At 46.5% G+C, this 17,039-nt stretch overlaps 1 protein-coding gene across 3 annotated transcripts in view; it reads right to left on the reverse strand.

The window, feature by feature from the left end:
• Positions 1-16,055, reverse strand: part of IGFN1 (immunoglobulin like and fibronectin type III domain containing 1) — a 39,491-nt gene extending 23,436 nt beyond the window's left edge. The window contains exons 1-2 of one of the 3 annotated variants that reach the window (XM_031556943.1): positions 15,899-16,055; positions 778-917 (exon numbers count right to left, since the gene is read on the reverse strand). The gene's annotated coding sequence lies outside the window, so the exon portion shown is untranslated. Of the gene's footprint in view, positions 1-777; positions 918-4,566; positions 4,751-15,898 lie in introns of those variants that run through there. The other 2 variants (XM_010724044.3, XM_010724043.3) reach the window with 2 other exon arrangements.
• Positions 16,056-17,039: the final 984 nt, after the last annotated feature.

Here is a 17,039-nt window from a genome sequence, read left to right on the forward strand (position 1 = left end):
CAGGTCACAAGTGTTCCAGTGATGAATGGAGGTCTTGTGTGGAGTGGGGAGGAACGCCCATGGATCAGATTCTGTGTGACTTATTCCTCCAGTAAATCTATATTTGACTCCAACTTCTCTCTTGCCTCAGGGGTTACGACTATAACGTGATGGCTCACACTGCCCACAGTTTATGTACACCAGATACCCTATAGCTGTGTACTTGTGAAAGAGATTGGTACAAAATACCAGAAGGACTCACACAGCACCTGTATTGCCTGCATGAATTAGAACAATGACACTCTAGGAGCTGTGAACAGGACACTGAGGTTACGTCAGTTGGGTGAAGCAGGCATGGGATGACAATTCAAGCACAAGCCAGTCTGTTCCTTCCAATATTCACAATACATCCATAAATTTTGTAACAGACATGCATTTTCACAGTCAATAAATTTACAAGATCTGCAGAGCAAATACCTCACTTTTACTAAACATCCAGAAGACAAGGCAACGTATCCCCTGCTCGCCATCACAAGAAGTAATGTCTCCAAGATCAGAAAGCTTAGCATGCCTATGCTACATGGTGCTCCATGGGACCATCAGAGCAGAACTCCAACAGCCTGCCATCTTACCAGGGAAATCAGTGTGTGCTGTAGGACACTGGGAAGACCCAGAACATTTACAATTTTCAGACAGCAGCATCACAGAGCAGGGCCCACCATAGCAGTGATGGCTGCATCTCATTCTCTGTATCACCCCTGCCACGTATCTCAGAGGTGACATGACCAAACTCACTACCTTAGAGGTCGAGCTTCTGAGCTGATCCTGCTTTAATTCAATTCTGCACCTCCCAGGACCACAGCTGTTGGTTCGTTGCCTCAGATCACAGAGCTCTTCATAGCAGTTGAAGAGGTCTCCTGGTCACAGATATTAGCAATCTGTATGGAAGAAGCCACATCCCTTATTAGTCTGATCTAAATATCATTAAAAAATACCAAAAGAAAATATACGTTCTTGTTCCTTCCTCACTTCTCCACTCTCCTGGAAGCCAAGCCTGCACTCAGCGGCAGCCTCACCAGGATGTCTCTATAGGGTGCTGTCTGTGGTTATAGGATTATACACCCTTGGTTCCCCAGTGCAGCATGGGAAGCATGCTTGAACCCAGTGCCTTTGGCAAGCCTCAAACACGGCAGCTAGCCAGCGTGGTCAGATGCGACCATCAGTCAAGGCAATGCTGCATTTCCAAGTGCCACTTGGGTCAAGACTTTGAGTCTCAAGGTGCAAATATTCGTGGGGATCTATAGTTTGTTTAAGGAAGGGACAAGGTGTACATCCAAGTTTTGTAGGACACACCAGTAGACTGGTTCTCTGAGTCACAAGTCCTTAGGAAAGCTCCTAATTCATTAGGAGAAAAAAAGTGGATTCTGGCATCTCTTAATTGGGCAACCAAGTCTGGGCTTGGTCTTCATAATAGAACAATACAGACCAGACAACTGAGAGGCCTGGAGGAAACAGTTCCTTCTGCAACAGTTTGACTGCTAAAGGCAAAGCAGACACTTCCCTTCGCAGCCTTTGACTTCCAGTGCAACCACAGATTGACTCCCATTCCCATGAGCAGCAACAAGGCCACTTATTCCCACAGGCAGGTCTATCATGGCAACACAAGGGCAGCACACTGCACCCCAACACCTTCTGCTTCCAATCTACCCTTGCAAAATCAGAACCTTCTTTCCTCCACCAGAAAGCAAGCTTGGGAGCAAAGGCTCCTCCACTCAGCTGGCTGTGCCTGGAGATCTGGCCAGTCTGTGATGAAATCCATCCCACAGCACAACACACAACCAGGGCTGCTCAGTCTGGGGTTCCCCTTTCATTCACACCTGCCTGAAAACACACATTTTTTATTTTTATTTTTTTTAAACTTTGCCCTGTGTACCATGTATTACTTTAAATCCATAACACACATAACATTAAAACCTCACGCTTAACTCTGAGATGAAGGGCTAGCTCCAGCAGTTAGCAGTGAAGGTATTTTTATCATCCTGTCTATGGTTTGCATACTGCAAAGCTACAAGAACCAGAATAAAGTTCTCCTTTGATGTCCTACCAGATTAGAGTTCTAAAATGTAGACTGGGGGGTGAACATACAGGAAAAACCACAGCAGACAGCACTTCCCAGCAGTGTTCCAGTGGGTTTCCTAAAGCCCCTTCCTCCACCTGCTTTGACCCAGAAATCATCCCAAGAATCCTTCCTTTGACACTCATCTCACTGGCACAGAGCAGCAGTTGCATCACTCTGTCCATCATACGCTGCAGCCTGAGCATTAAGCACCTTTAACAAAGCCAGTCACTACACAAGTATCTAAAGGCAGTAATTCTTCATGCCAAGTATGGGAACACTCCTGGAATAAGCATATATTGGTTTTTACTGAGATCCAAATGCAGCTCTCATCTACTTCAGCAAGAGCCTTCTGCTTGCAGAGTGAGCCCCAGGAATGCCCCAAATCCACCCAGAGCCCCAGGGCTGCCTGCAACTCCCTTTCCATGGATGCTCCCTCCCCAGTGATTTGTTCCATACTGCACTACTGATGGTATTTAGCAACAAACAGCTGTTAGCTCCTGGAGTCAGCCTGTACCACTAGCTACACGCAGGTTCTAGCAATGACCAGAAGAGTCACAGTTCTGCCTGCTTCTCTGAACCAAAGCATCCTGTTATGGAGCTTTGCCTTACCTCCAGTCCTGGTTTACCTAAGTTGTATTGGGCAGAGGGAAGGGAAACCTCCCCTACAGACAGACTGACAACTTAAAACCATCTGTGACCGAGCAAATCCCTCCAAGAGGCTGACCTTCTTCCATTTCACAGCTTGTTTTCAACCCGCCCACCCAAAAGTCCTGTTAACCCCTGCATGCCAGCAGTGAATCTACTGCATCCTGCTGAAAACCTGCAACGCTCTGCAGCTCCCACTGCCTGCAATGCAAACAAGATGCTCGTGGAAGCGAGCTCCTTCCCCTAACATGGGGCATCAAAGTGAAGAAGCATCAAAGAGGCAACGGCTGCAGGCCAGATATTCCAGGACTGAATTTAAAAAGATATTAGAAACACAATTCTTCCAGTTTTCTGTTTTTTCTTTAATTCCTGTCCTCTCCAGTACATCAGTATGAAACCTACCAATTCTGTGATGACTGAGTGATGACTGAATCTTCCTAGAGCCCACTGGTGCCCACTGCACAGCCCAGGCAGAGCAAGAAGTGAAGAAAACAAGACCTGGTGGGTCCAAAAAGCTGGCTATGTTTTCTCATACACCAACAGACAAACAGGGTTGAAAGCCAGTCTCACACTACAGCCAAGCCACAGCACTCCTCTGCAGCACAGGTAGTTGTTCTCTCCACTGAAAGTCAGGGAGATGGCAGGGAAGCCTTGGGACAGAAATATTTAGGGATAAGCAACGAGCAAGGTATGCAAAATTCAGAAGTCAGGTTCAAATTTTACTTTGACATAGGTGAGAAAAAGTTGCACTCACTTAAGGAAGGGCAAAGAAAACGGAATAAAGGTCTAAACTCAGTGAAGGCAGCTAGTTACCTGCAGCCTACGTACAACATTCAGTCAGGTGATTCCGACAGCACTGCTCTTGCTGGTCACAAACACATGAAGTTCAGGACATTCTTTCAGTCAGATGTGGCAGGACCCAGGTGGATCAGGAAACAGTATTTTATTTATTTATTTTTTTTTTACCACCCTGCATCAGGTGTATGAGTGCCTTCTGGACTCGTATCTGTTCTTAAATAAATGCACCAAGCATTGAAAGCCTCAGTGGGAGCTGTGCACATCCAGATGCCGCAAGGGATTCAACTTACGTGGCTTTTTCCCATTCCCCCCCACTTCACACTAGAACAGATAACAAATACCCCCCTTCTGATTTGTTTGCCCAACCTACCAATAGCCACAGGTTATAAAAAAACCCTCAATGTTCACACTATAAACTATGTAATATACCATACCCTCACCTGCAAGGAAAGCTGTTAGTGAAACAGATGACACTGAAAATCTCTGTGAAACTCCACGAGGCTGCAGCACACGTGCAGCCTTCTCACTTTCTTTGCACAAACATACATTTCAACACATATACATAATATTTTCACATAACATACATCTCAACATTGTTCCCATAGCGCTCTGCCTGATCTTTGCCTGCTGAGCACCCACAAAAGTGCCAGAGGTTGCCATAACTGGGAATGCAGCCCTATTCCTTCTGAAGATTGTCCTCTGTCAAATTCTCTACCTATCCAGAAGGAAAAGATCAGAACAAAATAAGTCTTATCCAGAGCTAAAAAGTCACGGCAGCATCCAGCAGAGAAGTAATCCAAATAGATAGAAATAACCATGATGGAAGGAGTGACTGTTTCTCTCCCCTTCCACCTCTGCTTGCCCCAGGAACTGCAGTGTTACAAAGGGCTCACAGCTCCCTTCATGCAGACATGAGCTGATCAGGATCTGCCTCTCCCTCTGATCCCCTCTCCTGAAGGGATCTCAAGGAGCTCCAACAAGCCTTTAGCTCACAGCAAACCCAGCTACAGGCACACAGCCCTCACCCGGACACGTCTTCCTAAAGGTCCCCCTCTTCTCAGTGTGCTGCAGTGTGCTCAGTGGTGAAGCTGCAGCTCCTGCGTCCCTCCTGCAGTCCGTGCTCAGCTGTGGGATCAGCACCGGGTCCCTGGGATCCTCCTCAGCTGCTCACTGTCTCGCCTTCTGCCTCCCTCCCTCTCACACTTTATCTCTCCCCCCTCTGGTAGGTGCAGGCTGTCACAGGGCTGTTATCCAGCCAGACATCCAGATCATTTTTTTTTTTAATGGGAACCCGAGGCACCTGCCTCCTATTCGTTGTTATTTCAGTCCATACCAGTAATGGTGCTGCACAAATCCGGCATTAATAAACATAATTCTGCAATATTTCACAAGTCAGCAGATTGCACTTCCTCCTCACAGCAATTCCTTAAAACAACTGAACAGCCCTGAATGTTCTGAATGAAACCACAGCTTCACTGTTTCGAAACCGATCTCAAGAATAATTAAGGTTACTAATTGATCAGATAGTCTGAGATTCAGTTAAAGAGAGCGGCCAAGCACATTTAAGGATAAGTCTCAAAAAAATATTCCTTTTTGAAAGAATTCTTTAGAGTTGGTATTATGAATAAAAGAGAAGGACTGAGCACACTTCCAGCACCAGCTCACCTGCACTGTGAATTTAGGAACTTGCAGGTGAAAAGCACGAGCCTGTGCCCCTGTGGGGAGGCTGAGAGCAGCTGGGGGGCTGTTACCCACGTATCTGTGTGCATCCCTTCACAGCAGCAGATACTTAGGAGCCATTCATTGAGGATTAGGAATCATTAGGCCAGGCTGGAAACAGAGATCAGATGCACGCCAGGTCCTGTTCATCAGCAAAGGATTCCTCTGGTAGGAGACATTTATTCAGAATCACCTGGATCTAGTGTAGATAAAAGGGTCAGAGCTCGGGTCAGCAATTAATTGTAAAGCATGGGAAGAGGTACACCAGGATAAACTGACAGGAGGACAGTTGAAGTTTGCATTTTGTGTATTTTGCAAGAAATCAGATGACTCAAATGGAGTTATTATTCCTTAACTCTTCTACTTTGAAGAAATTAGCTCTCTGAGGTTAGATTCTCAGTTCCCTGGCATCACAGCAGCCACCTGAAATGAGGATCTCCTAAACTTCCCTCAGTAACTAAGAGCCTTCCTGTTGCTGTGAGCTTGTGATGGCCCACAATCTGCTGAGAAAAGAGTTAACAGATGTAAGATGTTAAAGTGGCAAGTGACACATCCCAAATGATCACACTGATACACCTTCATGCACACTTAGCAAAATGCAGGAGGTCCTGCAGAAGAACAAAAACTTCTGCTTCAAAAAGAAGAAAAATACAGGAGATACTAAAATCAATCTGATAAGCTTGAAAATGTCTCACTCAATAGACCTCAAACTTAACGGGCAGCCTTATGTAACATGCTTTACTTAGCAATCCTGACACATCCCTTTCCCATAACCCGCTTCAGTGATTTGTAAGCCTGAGCATTCCCTTCCCTTTGACAGCCCTCATAAAGATTATTTCCTATCACACATGTGAGAGAAGACTCCACTGGAAATCCACCAAATGCTGTGTCAGAGCTGACTTGGGATGTCAGTTTCCAACAGTATTTCATCCTAGATTAGTAAGTGGTAATTGGCTGTCTCAAAATTGCATTTGTCAGGAATGAGAATTCTTTGCCAAAATAAGCTATTCAGGTTTATTTACGATGTAGGCAGATTTTATTGCTCACCCACAGAGTATTACCCTAAAGCACAGCCAGCTCTGGCCCTCTGCACTCTTATGTTTGCAATTCAGTCATTAAATTGCCTGTTAGGAGTTGAACTGAAAGTAATAAAAACGAGGGTAAAACACAAACATACAACCTGTGCATGAAGCCTGGGAACCAGGAACCTTTGTTGTGAAAAAGAATACTATCCATCCTGTGCTCTTCTCAAGCTTTAAGCTCAAGAAGAATGGAGTCAAGGAGCAGACATGGTCACAAAAGATACTTGCACAACTACTGCACGTCCCTTTCCCCACCCCTCTGTCAGCTCTGCACACTGGATCAGTTACTGCATCTTAGGAAGCAGCAGGAAAACCTGAGCACGTGCCAAGCACTCAGTCATATACAAGAAACTGGCCAAAACCTAACCTGCAGAGATAACCAAACTGGGTTTCTAATTCACCTCTTCCAGACTCCTCCAAATGAAATTACTGTCTGCTTGTGGCTAAGGAGATCAGCAGAGCTCACCTGGCCCAGCACCACCACCAGACAGACATATGCCCTTACCGAGCTCTGACTGCTCTCTGGGTAACCTGAGCTCCCACGTGCAGGCACAAAACAGGACAGATGACACTAAGCAAGACAGTAAGCACCCAGCCTACAAATGTTTTCTTGGGTCCAGGCCCAAAGCAGTTCTGATATCACCCCATAACGCTGCCTTGGCTCACAGCTGGGAGTTCTCATTGGCCTTGTGAGGGACCACGCTGCATCACGAATCATAAAAGCTGAGCTTTTAACCTCCAAACATCATGTGGCAACCAGTTTCCTCATTCACTCTCCCATATGACAGTGACCTGATGCGTGACAGACTGCCACAGGCAAAGCCTCTGAATAGGAACTATGTTACTGTACCTTGCAGCCCAATTTACAACTTGGTCCTCTGACAGCCTCCATGAGCTGCTTTTTAATGTGTTGCCTCTGGTGTCACATGCTCTCTGTATTTTCTGCCTCAAAGCACAACTGTGCCTGCAGTCAAATAGACAGGCAGACTCCTGGCCCACTGAAGGGTGGAGGGAAATAGTGAGCAGGTCACTTTTCATGGCAGATGGATGGATAGATGCATCACTGACATGGGCTGCATAATGTCAGGGGTGCTGATATACCAAGGCAAGGCTAGGAGAAGGGAGGAAAGGAGGAGTGGGTGTCAGACAGATCCTGTGACAGAACTGGTGACTGATGAGGGAGGGCTGCCTTCTGGGATGGCTGGCTGGGCAGACAACACCAGTGCCAGAAGCTGAGCAGGAGGAAACAAGACCCAGACGAAGGCCCTGAGTAACCCTGCATTTAGAGGGAGCTGGTCCATTGCCCTGGGGCAAGCTGAATGGCAAGCAAATTGTGTGCAGTTAGGGCTTTACCAAGCCAATGTGTCCCTGTCAATCTCTTTGACTGACAGATTTTGGAGTCACACATGATTCAGAGCTGTCTATGTTCATGACAGCAAATGGGCCATGCTCACAGCCATTCATGTGCTTTCTATTTCATTCAGCTCATTTTTCAGGCAAGTCCTATTTTGGGCTCACCATTTACTCACCTCTTTTTACCCAGTAGTGGTGTCTGCCCCTGAAGAGGGTTTTAAACAGAACAAAGGTATTATTCCTCCCAGGGTGACCATACAGGGGCAGAGCTGCCTATGGTGGAGAAGAGGGAAAAGCTCACATGCTTATAATCTGAGAGGGCTGGCCTTTATTCCTCAGTGTCATTAGAATTTTGGACTCCCCCATGGCCCCCGGGACCAGCTGGGTCACACTGACAGTTTCTCATTCATCACAGGGAGAAGGAAAGAATAAGCAAGATGTTCCTCCTGGCCTTTTTTATCACTCCTTTCAAGGCAGTATTCAGGAAATGGGGTCCCACCCCCATGCAGCAGCAGACCAGGAGGCTGGGAAGGTTACTGATGCGGGATGGACAACCTGCACAGAGGACAAGATGCCTATCAGCCCTGGAGGGCACAGAAAGGATTCTAAAAAGTGCACAGCAATCAAATCAGTGATGGCTGCTTCTCACCTTTAGGACTATGAATAGTATTTCTGAGCTTTGTTTATATTGAGACTACATACTCAGTTTTAAAACAGCTTCAGTTTTTTGTCCTGCACATCTACCCTTCCATTTCAGCTTTTTCTTCCCAAAGTGCTTACCTAGCTATTTATCACTGTCTTCCTCTGGGGTCATCTCACCACGCTGGCACATTTGTTTCTCCTTCTTTCTTTACTCACCCTGATCCGCAGTTTGTATCTCCTTTGTAGTTTATGAACTTACATCTCATTGATAAGAACATTGAGATCTGCTGCCCATCTTCTCTGGAAGGGTTTTGGCCTCCTTCCTGACTCTCTAGGTATGTCTTCAAAAATAGAACATACACATTGCTACCTTATGACTACATCCTTGAGAAATAAACTTCCTTAAACAACAAACCACAGGCGTCTGAGGCAGAGGCCAAGATACACTGGCTTTGCTACATGCCACAAAGGTCAAAAGACCCAAATTGCTGGATCAGACAGGAGGACAGAATGACAGAAGCAAAGGACACATAAATTTAATGACTGTCAGCTTAACTATGTCAGCTGATTTCTGAGCTCAACCAGAGGGTAAAAGGAGAGGGATGATCCCAGTTTGCCTTTATAAGTCTCGAAGTATTGAGGGCTCCTTCACACATCAGTACTTCCAGCAATTTCTTAAATGATTCACAGGTCCCAGGGATCCAGCCATGCTGACCTGGTCAGAAGGTGGCAGGAAAGCTGTGAGAGTTTTCAAAGCAGCCAAGTCCTGCAGTGCTCTCTGCTGTAGTTAGGAAAAAGGATTTATTATTTTCTATATCGCATGGTTCTAACCACTGTTTCATACAGGCAAGATTACAGCACTCAGACTCAGGTACAAAGTGAACCTCTGGTGAACCTGAAAGTCACCTAAGCAGGCAGCTGGGCCACTGATGGTCACTGCATCACAGAGCAATCAGTGAAAGGGGCCTCCGCAGGACTCCCTTAAACCCCACATTGGAGCAGCTGTGGTTTGTTCCACTGAGTGTACTCTCCCCTAAAAACAGACATTCACCCCCTCTCATGACCTGCTCCAAACTTATATCAGCTTCCTAGACCTAAACCCCTGAGCTAACCTGTGACCACTGCCTGCTTTAAGTGGCATCTCCAAGAAGTGTTTGGCCCTATAAATCTCTATAACCACCCCACATTACACTGGCCATACTCCTGTTTTAGCCCAGGATGCAGTTAACTTCATGATGAGCACAGCACGGGTGGTTTATATTCAACGTGGTATCCACTATGACTTCTGTGTCCCTTCCTACAGGGCCCCAGATCCTTTTCCTGTTTGCTCACTGTAAGCAGCACGTTGTCTCTACCAACATTCAGCTAGATGATTCAAATCAGATCTGAGGAATGGCGAGGTGAGGGCTGGGCAGAAGAGCTACTCACAGAGAGGGCTCTGACTTAGCTCTTTCTTCTTGAAAAGATGAGGATTTTGCCTTGCAGAACAGGTCAGTATTCAAGTCTGGGAAGACAAATGGCCAGGAGACACTGAACTTGGAAACTGTTGGCTACAGTAAATGCCAGCTGGGAGTGACTTGCTATGCAGTTATTAGAGAATTTGTTATTCCTATTCCAGTGCATTCTCCTTCAGTAGCCAAACTATACTGAAGCGTATGCATTGACAATCTAACAAACAGCAGAACAATTTAAAAAGCTTTAAGTAACACAAAGTACTCATTTGAATTAACAAGGCAGCACTGTGCAGAAACTGAGTGTCACTAACCCTGCCATCAAAGCCCTTCAAGCAGGAGACACCAGTTCTTCCCTACTAGAAATACCTCTACATCTCTTCAGTAGAAATCACAGATAACTGACATTTCTGTGTGGATAAAACAGTATTATGTCCCTGTCTTCTTCCCTGCCAGTCAGTAGTGATGATTCAACCACCATTCAACAGCACATGTATGCATGTGTTTGTGTACATGTGTGTAAGAGCATTTTATTAAGGTCTGCAGGGTGCCTAAGAAGCACAGCAGTTGTCTTAAGACTCATGACTCTACTAATTTGTTATCAACCTCCTTTGGCATCCAGCTGACAATTGGGCTGACAGCAGAGCTAATGCTCCAGCATGCTGTGTCCAGTGGATCTCCTACTGCAGACTGTAAATTACAGATAGCCAGTTTCAACACCTCTTTATATAGGTATGCATAAAAGCTTGCAGTTCTTGTGGCTCCGTAAATGTCAGTGTGTCTGTCCAAACAGATGTCAAGAATCAGGAAATAATCACCCTGGTGAGAGGAATTTTAGAAGCTGAGAGGATAAGTTGCAGGGCACCTGCATGTTAAAACTGTTTATTTGGCAATATGGAGGAAGAACTGGCCCTTGGGTGCTGTGATCCCATCACAGCATTTCAGGATATGCCATAAAAAGACATCTCTGTTCCTTTGCCTTACAGTCCATGTACTGAATAGCTCCCCTGAACCATCAATTACAACACACAATCAGCTCTCCTAAGCAAGAATGTCACAGCACAGCCCTGGCAAATTGCCTCTCCTCCCACTTCTCCCTCATTAAAGTCGTCCTCTCTTGCTAGATCTTTAATTAGCTTGTCATCAGCAGTTTGGCTTGGATTGAATGCTCTGCATTCTCTGAAATGAAACCATATAAGACAGATGGAACACCAAAAGCAGGGTAAGAAGACACTTAAAGCAATCAGTACTGCTCATAACTACAGGGGCAGTAATAAGATTCCTGCTGGCTCGGAGAAACTGGGGATGTTAAAAATGTATGTAATCTGAGACTAAGTAACTTCATTTTAGCAAATCTACTGGAGGTCCAGCAGAAGGGAGAGGCAAATCCAGCAAAACTGGTAGTCCTGAGTAATGTAACTATTTACTGTGCCAAAAGAGAAGAGCTCAGTCGTGGTCAGCCTACCCATCCCACTTGGGGCAGTGCATGAGAAAGCTTCATTCACAACTTGCCTGATTTCCTTGCTTTTGCTAATTCAGAAGGCAAAACTTGGCCTCAGATCACCCCTTCCCTGAATCCTGCAGCCAGGCTGTGTTCTCATCTGCCACCCACTGAGATCAGCAGATGCTCGATGGCGTCGCTGCAAAACATTGAGTCAATACATGGAAGGAGGAGAGGGCAGCCCATCAATTATACACCTGTTGTCAATCAGAAGCCAAGGCTTATGTCAGCCTGCTGCAGATATTCTCCCCTTCCACCTCGGTGACCTTTTCAATCACACTTCAGGAGGGAGTCTGCTCCCATTAAGTGCTACTTGATCCTCTGCTAATGCAGCAGTTATGAAAGGACCACAGCGCTTGTCAATAGGATAAACACCTTTGCAGTGGGAGGAGGCTGCAGAGAAAGGGCACATACCTGCTCTCTCCTCTGCTTCCTCAGGGCTCTTTCCCTTCCATCTGCCCAACACCACAGCTACAGCATTGCATTTAGACAGGGAAAGCTGAGGCTGGCTGGAGCACTAACTGCTGTCTGCATCTGTTGTCTCTGAGCCCAGCTGCTGGCTCCTAGGATTGCACACAAAAAAGAGAAGTAATGAGAGAGCATCAGACTAAGTGTTCCAATCCAAGGCAGCAATTCAGGATAAGTACTAGGTGTACACTGTCCTTTTCAAGGCTAGACCACAAGATGTCATTTAATACTGGTAATGATAGTTCCTACAGTAACCACATGCTGTCCATGCACATTTGAAAGCCCAATTGAACTTCCAGCTTTATCATACTCAGTGACAACAGAAGCACTGGAAGCAGCGATGGAAACACCCTCCGCAGGTTTTAAATCACTTGGGAGATGTGGCAGAGTTGGCTTTCCCTCAGCTTGTCCTGTGTGTGCAGGAAAGGCAAGTGATACTGCTCTGGGAGATCAGACTGCTAACAAAACATGAAGGGAGAGATGTTATCTTAGCCCTCAGGAGAAGCTTCCTGGCATTGACTGCTATCTAGGTGGTGATAACTGGGTATAATTTATTCAGGCAGAAATCCCTCCTTCCATTTTAACAATGTTTTGTTTGCTCTGTACTGAATGACAGGCCCAATGTCCTGGAAATGACAACCCCCAACACATGTGCAGAGTTCCTCGTGGTGTGCAATGACAACAAGGCTTCAGCTCCAATAAATACCCTGCCTTATTGGTGAGAGTCCATCATACTTCACATGTCTCACTTTTCCCAGCTGCCATCATTTGAAATCTATAAATAGGGTCAGCTGGTACAGAAACAGGGGGGTCTGCATTGCCACCAAGCAGAAACCTGCCAGGCTGAGGCAGACCTTTGGAGGGAGCTAGCTGTAGGAAGACACATCAGTAGGAAGTCAAGGGCCTGGGCCTGCAATGCTGGGGCAGTCTGGAGATCACTGATCAGAGCCCTCCCCATAGGGGACTGACATCTTTCCATCTCTCCTACCTCATCTGAACTCCAGCACTTCCAGCAAGCTCCCACACAGATCCCACATCATACACTTTGCCCTCCCCAGACCCTTCACCAACTTCACAGCTCTCCTTTGGATGCCTTCTAATAACTTTACATCCTTGAATTGTGACACCCAAGCATCCTGTTTTGCAGGTCCCAGCAGTGCAGCTCACTCATGTGTCCATAGGCATTCAATCACTGCTTCAAACTGTGACTTGCATTGCCACTACATCAGGCCCTTCTGTCCTCCCTCCCAAGCAGAAGAGGCACTCCATGGCTCCTTGACAGCTATGGAACAACCTGCTCTCCAATCTGTCAGCAACATTATCCCCTCCTGTCCTGCTGAGACTGTTCAGTGGGACGTGGAAAGGTGAAACATAACATGAGAAATAACATCTATGGCAGCAAACAAGGCAAACCCAAAAGGCACAGAGGAAGCAGCACTCCTGAGAGAGAGGAGTGCTGGGGGAGGAGCAGCGTAGAGCCCTCTTGACAAAGATCCAGGACCATTTAAAAAACAATTTCTTGGGCCCTTTTTAAAAGTCTATTTTTAATACAGCCTACATACACGAGGAGAGCAATGCCTGCCACAGTGGTGTCTTATTACCTCCAAAATTAGCAACAAAAATATTACTCCAGACAGGATGGACTATTTTCTAACAAAAGTGTCACTGGGCTCACGGGGAGCAAGTCTGAACTGAAAAAGTCACGTCCAAGGAAATCCCACACCACAGGCAATCCCTCACAGATAGGAGTCCCCCAGAAGAGCAGCTGGAGCTCCAGCAGTTTGGGTTAACTTCAGCACAGCTGGGCTGACTGGCAGTGACATAACGTGACTGCAGTATGTCCCTACAGGTGATCATACAGCCCACTGCAGCTGGTAACAAACTGCTGTCTCTGCAGTTTTTTCAGGTCTACTGTCCAGCCCCACGGGAGTCAACAGCTTCTCCCAATTTAGTGTCATCTGCAAACTTATTTAGCATTAATTCAACTTCTGCATACAAAACATCTATAACAATACTGGACTGGCCCCAGAATGGAGCCCTGCAGAGTCCCACTAGTGCCTGCTAGCTTGACATAACCCCATTTACTACAACCCTTTGAGCCCAATCTGTCAGCCAATTGTTCAGTGTGTATTTGTCCAGCTGCATGCTGGACACTTTGCCTGAAAGGATATCATGAGAAACTGCATCGAAACCTTTGCTGACACCAAAGAATTACCTGTACTGGCTTCCCTTAGACAAGGAGTCAGATAACTTTGTTGTAAAAGGAAACTGAGTTAAACAAGACAGGCAACAAAAGATTGCTAACTGCAGTACTTCACTTCTATCCCCGCCAAGTCGTGAGTGATCTTGCAAGGAAGCCTCCACAGTGCAGTGATGGGTGGAGGGCACCCAGACAGCAGAGGATCAGAGGATGCTACAATTGCTCCATTATCTACCACACAGCCTGATTTTGTTCATTTCCCTCCTTCCCCACGTCGCGCAGAAGAGAGGGAGGATAGCAACAAGGTTGTCACTGACTGCTCACAGGTATCTTTACACACAAATGCTTCCCCACCTAGGGGCAGAGGCAGCCTATGAAATGGTTAAAAGCAACCAAGGAGGAAAAGCATGAGTCCAAATTCAGGACAAGCCATACCAGAGTTGCTGTGCCAAAGAAACTCTGCTGCTGATGCTACAAGTCTCCTCACTGTCACACTTCAAGGTGCAAGCAAGCACTTGCTCTGCAGCTGTGAGCCACGAGACCAATACCAGATTTCATGCTCCACATTCATCCTTTCACAGCTGTTACAGGAATGGTTGCTCACTGCCCTGAGCCCATCCCATGGGAGGCCATGCCTGACAGAGGGACCTTCACAACACCAGCCTGTCTGTGCATGACTGAAGGACGTGTACTGACACCATATCTCCTGGGCTATCAGAGTCCTGCATGCTGGGAAAGCCACATCTTCTGACAACCCCTACGCACAGACCAGCTGCTCCTGCCTGTGACTGACAATATTTGTTCATTAGCAGATGCTCCTCAGAAGTTCAAGAGGTTTCTACATATGGTTTTAAGGTCATCAGGACCTTCACACTGAGATCTTAGAGCACATTCACAAGAAGTTCTTACAACCATCACAAGGATTTCTTCAGTCATCCTCACAGAAACCCTGGAGCACAACTGTGTACTATTTGATTGAGGCACATCACCAAAATCCACTTCCTTTGAGTTGCAAGGGAGTTAAAAGCAAAAAGAGAAAAATGAACTGCTACTCCTCAGTCTAACAAACCAACCAGAGGTAGAAAGAGAGCTAAATGAAGCTGGCTCAGTGCCCAAACACACCTGCATCCTCTTTTATCAGTGTATAATTATGACAGCATTTTGAGAGCAAATTTCATTTTGTGCTTAACACAGAGATGCAATCATTTGACTGAAGACAAAGCATCCCTCTGAATTACAGGATGCTTTTTGTTACAGTAGGACACACCTCCAGGATATTTACAAGCCAATCTGTTTGTTTATAATCTAATTTAAATTGCCCTTTAGATATCAAGAACCTGATGTGATCCCATCTTTATCTCAGATGGGATTACATCTCTCTCACCTGTCTGCTGCCCACAGAGCAAGAGGCAGAAATTCAGAATTCACAGCCCTACAAGATCACTGTTCATCCTACATTCTTCTCCCAGTTACAGTGAAGCCTCTTGCCAGAGTGCTGTAGAAGTCACAGATCTCTGCAGGCTGGTTTCAGTGGCTAACATCAACCCAAACTGCTCAGAATTTCAAGCAAGATCTCTAAGGGTCCAGGACCCACCACTGTCCTGCATTCAGTATACTGAAAAATTCAGGAAACATGACTAAACCTGGAAGACCTGTATAGTTCTTACTCAGGGAAAGCTGGAACTCAGAAGATAACTAAGCCCACTGCCTGAGCTATGTGGGACAGACGCTAGGGCTGCAAGGAAAAAGCCAGCAAGGAAAGGAACAGAAAATGATGTCCTGGATGTGCTTTATGGTCCCTCCCATCGCTACAAATAAAGCATCTCCCCTGCACTACAGAATACATGTCCATGCATATGAAGGAAACCAGCCTTCAGAAAGAGGGACTAGAAAGTTCCAAATTCATTGTGTATGTAGCAGACTTACCTCTGAGGTACTCACCTGAAAAACTGATCCCTGCACACAGCGTCTCAGCTGCCTGGGTCATTTCTTTACTCACTCCAGGAGGATTGCTCAGCATCTTGTCACTAGGTGAAGCTGTGCCCTTCAAGCACATATCCAGCTTATTCCAGTCCCACAAGAAGCACTGATATATATAGTTATGCTGCAGAAAAAACAAAGAAGGATAGATTACTGTGACAACAGAGAGGTCAGAGCAGATAAAAATACCTCCTTACCAGTTGTGCTGGGCAAGTTGATAACATAAAAGCCCTATGGTCATCTGGCCTTTAAACCTATAAAAACTCAACAATTTCACAACATTGGAAGCAGCCTACAGCCAGGGCTGAGGTCGTGCTCAGAAGCCAGAGCAGCCAGTTAGCACCACAGCAGCGCTTCCGCTTGGCAGCACTGGAGTAGGAGGAAGGAATTAGAAGTCTCCTGTGCACCTAATAGCCAGGATTATTCACATGGAACGTTTCCTTGGGTCAGCCCAGCTGGAGCAGGCTGTGAGCCCGTAATGGACTCCAGCTGAGCGTGTGGGGAATAGAGCATATCAGGGCAGCACCTCACACATGGCAGTGCTGGGCAAGAAAACACCCTTATATCAGGAATCCCCACACCTGGGTGCAATGTAGAACCGAGTCTCCACAATCTGTGTGTCCTACAAACCTCACAAGGGTCTCAGCTCGCTCACAGAAACAAACCTCCTCCCAGCTGTCTCACATCACACCTCATTCCCTGATTTATGCACACTTCCAGTTGAACGTATCTCACCGTGGGCTCCTGATTTCCATTTTCAAACAGCAAACAAAGAGACCCACACAGCTCAGAGCCCCTGAGGGCCTCCTCTGCAGAGCCAGGCCCACAGAACGTCCCCTTTGAACACAAGGACACGGCTCTGGGAAGCACAGCACTGAGGCTTCTAACACAGAACGCTGCTGACCCGCACCCTCCGAGCTAGAGGATGCTAAACGTGACTCATAAAAGTAAAACAGCCCGAGCCAAGCTGCTGCTGCTCTATTGTGACAGAGCTTGTCCCTCTCTGGCTCAACACAACACGCGGACGACTCCGCTACACCGCACCGCACCTCCCTCACACTGAGGGGCAGCAGCGAGGTGCGGCCCTTCTCATCAGAGCGCG

The sequence above is a fragment of the Meleagris gallopavo genome, chromosome 28, assembly GCF_000146605.3.
Source record: "Meleagris gallopavo isolate NT-WF06-2002-E0010 breed Aviagen turkey brand Nicholas breeding stock chromosome 28, Turkey_5.1, whole genome shotgun sequence".
NCBI lineage: Eukaryota > Metazoa > Chordata > Aves > Galliformes > Phasianidae > Meleagris > Meleagris gallopavo.